The sequence below is a fragment of the Cephus cinctus genome, unplaced genomic scaffold, assembly GCF_000341935.2.
Source record: "Cephus cinctus unplaced genomic scaffold, Ccin1 Ccin1_scaffold0670, whole genome shotgun sequence".
NCBI lineage: Eukaryota > Metazoa > Arthropoda > Insecta > Hymenoptera > Cephidae > Cephus > Cephus cinctus.
Window position 1 is genome coordinate 294,993 of NW_014333297.1, and position 4,491 is coordinate 299,483.

General features: G+C 46.8%; 1 protein-coding gene and 1 long non-coding RNA gene across 2 annotated transcripts in view; one reads left to right on the forward strand and one right to left on the reverse strand.

The window, feature by feature from the left end:
- Positions 1 to 368, forward strand: part of LOC112494616 — a 1,815-nt gene extending 1,447 nt beyond the window's left edge. The window contains exon 3 of the long non-coding RNA XR_003060225.1: positions 239 to 368. This is a non-coding gene — a long non-coding RNA (uncharacterized LOC112494616). The remainder of the gene's footprint in view (positions 1 to 238) is intronic.
- Positions 1 to 4,491, reverse strand: part of LOC107269552 (hepatocyte nuclear factor 6) — a 38,439-nt gene that overhangs the window by 8,018 nt on the left and 25,930 nt on the right. The gene's annotated exons all lie outside the window — the stretch shown is intronic.

The window sequence follows — 4,491 nt, forward strand, 5'->3', positions numbered from 1 at the left end:
GAGTATAGTAATCGAGTTATGTATATTATTTGTGTTGATCTTTGAAGGGGTTGATTTGTGGCATGTGTATATATATATATATATATATTATGTTTATGTGATTGCGTGACAGTGACTATGGCAGCAGAATTGGTGTTGGTGTATGACGACACGTGTGAGCGACGGCGCCGTTCAATCCTGCGAATTTCTTTTTTCCTTTGCCACCCTCGACTTATACTCTGGTTTTGTTGGTTTATAGACTACCTTAATTGATGGGCAGATTGGGAGCTTCGAGAGTCCTCGAGGGGAAAGAAGAGAGTAACGTAGGAACGGAAGGAATAATTAATCAATTACGTAATTGCCGATAATAAATAATAGAAAGTTATAAATGATTCCCCGTAAATTCTTTTTAAAATTCTCCCAACGCGACTGGGAGGCCAATGGAAAATTTATCATTCCTACTGTCTCTTGTTCTTCTTAGCTTGATCGGGCCTGAGCGAGAGGATTGCTTCGGAGAGAGACTTCGAAGGAGAGCTAAGGAAAAATGGCGATTAGACCAAGTAGAGGAGCGAGTCTCTTGCAGCTGAGGTCGAAAGTAAGGTGGAAAGCGGAAGGAGAGGTGCCAGGACCGGAAAGGCCTGCCCCATGGTGTGCCAGAGCGATTCTTGGGTCTTGGCAGGTTCAAAGGTTACGTGACAGCGGGTCCCATTGTTGTTTAATTTAATGAACCGACTGCTTTGACGCTTCTCTCTCTCTCTCTCTCTCTCACTCTCGTTATTTCACTCTGTATGCGTTTCGATAGGTAACCAAGCCCCAGCTAGAGTTCAAGTCAGTCATAAAGTGTTTGCAGATGAGCAGAAAGACACGGATGGTTTTACGGGGAAGAATTTCAAATGGACCAGCAGTGTTGCTGCCAGTCAGGGAGTAATATTGAAAGTTGGGATGTAATCGTATCTATACGTTAGACCGGAGGCGAGTTCCGGGCAGAGAACACTTCCGACATATTTCCCATATTGCACCCGCCGGCGAAATCAAATACCTCGTCTAATCGTTTAATTTTATCGAATGGCATTTTTGAACTGAGCCGTGACCCATGACCCATAACCCAATAGGCATATATGTCTGCGGTTTGGACAGAGAAAGAGAGAGACAGACAAAAAGAGAGAGCGACGACTATTGCTTATTCCAGAGTCGGCAATTACGTGCTGAGAGAGAGAGAGAGAGAGAGAGAGAGAGAGAGAGAGAGAGAGAGAGAGAGAGAGAGTCTGAGAAGGAGGGATGAAAGACGACGAAAAGGGTGGCTGCCTCGAGATGGGGGCCTAGGATGGCACGTATCAAAATCATATTTGTCGCAGGGTCACGCCGAGCCCTATCCGAGGTAAGGTCGGAGGTCACGCAACCTTCTGTTTAGAATAACTCAAGAATGATTGCGTGGTCTGTTACCGGGGGGAGATATATGTCGATGGCGCTACTAGCATTGCTGCCAGTGGTGGGTGCTCTGGTAGAAAAGCGTCACGTGCTCTCAATAGCCTCGGATATATATATATATATATATATATATTAATATCATGGATGTAGCAAGATATAACGGGGTATAGAGTGGGATAGATGAGATCCGATATATACATACAGCACTGGGTTAATATACCGTGGTACGAGCGTCTCGCCCGACGCGACGCATCGAAACTTCGAGAGACAACCCTAATTCCTTCCCTTGTGCTGGATTTATAGGGGCGATTCGACTTTATTGCTTATCGTCTGCAGCCCCAACCGGTGAACTGACGATCCACCACGATTCACTCCCAATGGATCAACCGAATCTTCGCGACAGCCTGACCTCTCTCCTTTGACCTACCCTACTCGAACCCTCATCTCTCTAAAAACACGAAGCCGAAGCAGGCTGCACCCACGAACGGACAACCCCGTCCCGCGACTCCCCCCCCATAACGTCAAAACGTAAAAACGTAAAATGTAAAACGTAGGGCGCTGCGCTTAGCCGGATAAATCGCTGGACCCGATGGCAATTCCGATAATCGGATTGAGCGGTTGGCTCGTCGAGAGTGGTGTGCGTGTGTCGGAGGTCGTAGGAGGTGCCGTAGTGCTGGAGGTCGTGGAGGTTCTAGCTGATGTAAGGCTGGACCTTCTCTGGATGAATTATATAAGAGTGGGGGATGCCCAGGAGTGGCTGGTTCAACGGATAAGGGTTTTACTAACTGCGAGGAGACCTTAACTCAGCGAACAGCTATATACGAAGACTCGCGTCGGTAACAGCGGAATCTAGGCTTTGGGAATTACCTTATATGTATATATATATATATATATATATGGTTTAATATATATAGTATACATAACAGAGGAAGGGTTTCTGATCGCAACAAGATGCTCACGTGGTGGTAAATGGTAGGGTTGGGGGTGGGTAGAGGCTGCTGGGAGGGGGGGGGGCGCATTTACCTTCGCAAACATTGACGAGAGTCACGCATGGACACGTGTGCTCCTACCACAGTATGGGGACAACACGTATCCACATATCAGTCAATTAATCACGGGCTCAAAGGAAATACATCGATTCTCGCCAATATTTGCTTCTCGACAAAAATGACAACCTACTGGGGCAACTGTGGTCGTTCTTCACCCCGTGCACGTCAGTCAGTTACTCGTATTCTTATGCAACGGACAGAACGAACTCGCGATGCATAATACATAGTGGGGGGGTGTGGATGCCTCAAAATTTTCTTTTACTGCTTTATTCATACGATATCAATAGACGATAGAATGACGTCACGGGGCACTCGTACGACCATCCAGCGTAAGTCACTCGTTTCCATCTGTATCGATAATACAATTTTATTAATATTATATATGGCCATGCATCTACTAATGTAGCCTGTAGCCTGTAGCCTGTAGCCCGGTGGCGTTTTATTGAGAAATTATCTCTTACTTATATTCGAACTATTGACGATTCACGACTCGTTATCGATATTATTTCTCGTAACGCGTCATGTTGCTTTCTACATACACACACGTGCATATTCTCCTTCTATCTCTTTCTCTCTTATATCGTTCGCTCTCTCACGTGCACTTTTCTCTCTCTCTCTCTCACTCTCACTCTCTCTGCACGGCTCCCAGAAGGTAGGTCGTATTCTGAGCTCCGGCTGGATCGGGTCTTACTGGTTGAGAGATACGTGCTCGGTAATGCATGGAAGGTTGATTGGGCCGGTATATGGGTTATGAGCACTGGAGAGGGACAATAGAGAGAGAGAGAGAGAGAGAGTGAAAGGGTACGACACGTAAGAAAGAAAGAAAGAAAGAGAGAAGGAAAGAATAAAAACGAAGGGAGAAGGCTCGAGAGGAGACAGTGGCGATGCAACACTGTAGACCAGAATACCACCCACGTCTGGTGTCATCCGGTTGAACAAGAGTGAATTTTGGATAAGCGTTTATTATCGTCGGATCGTAATCAGCTGTCTGTCCTTATCTGATTGCCAGTAGGTTTCGAATTTAGAGTGTGTCTACTTGGTCCCTCGCGGGACGCAACACAATGATCGTTCTCGCATCGGAAATTCTTTTCCACCCTCTTCTCCCTCTCGCATTCAGTCTCATGCCATCTCACTCAGACACACAGACTAACCGTTCTCCCGTCCCTGTCTCTCGTCATTTCCTCCAGTCTCGCAGATTCCGTTAACACATTGCCTTTTTATCACCGACGAGCGGCTTCTCAATAAAATGCCTCCGTACGTGAGTCAGTGTGCGTGTGTGCGCGTGTATGTGTGTGTGTGTGTGTGTGGGTGCGCGCGCGCGCGCGTCTATCAATTTTACTTATAAGTTGGCTTTCTCTTCTCTTGGCCTTATCTTCTTCTTAAACACGTGTCCTTCGAATCGCTCAACCCCTCCTCTGACTTCAATTTCTTCCTTTTGTCATTATTATTATTATTATTGCTTTTCAATTTTTACTTCGACTCGTCGCTCGACTCTCGTTCCCCTCTTGGTATTCCACTAGATTGCTCTCATTGCCTTTTTCATAATTGGTCTCTGTTTTATCTAAAGCTTACGTTTACGAAGCAGCCTCAACAGCAACAGCAGCACCAGCAGAGCAGCGTCAAGGTACGATAATACGTATGCGAATCAAGAGGCCATAATATATGTATACGGTTCATACAAGGTACAGCGAAAACGTGCATGGGATATGTTGGGCTTACTTAAATGGGGCTTCTCTTTATTGAACTGTCCATTGGATACGTGAGGCAAGAACTGGGAATCGGGACTGAAGGAAAGTATTATAGAAATTAATGCCGGCGGGAGGCTCAGTGGGATCCCTCGGGAATGTCACAGCGTTATCGCTGCTGCCTGATCCACGAGCGGAAATGGACCTTCTGCGATCGAGGCCTGCGATCGCAGGACATCCGGTTTCACAATCTCGCGAACGAGGCAGCCGCGAATTCAAAGAAAACATCGGACAGCGTACGTCTGTCCGATGGGTTGACGTTCCTGCCGGGAATGGGGGGGGGGGGGGGG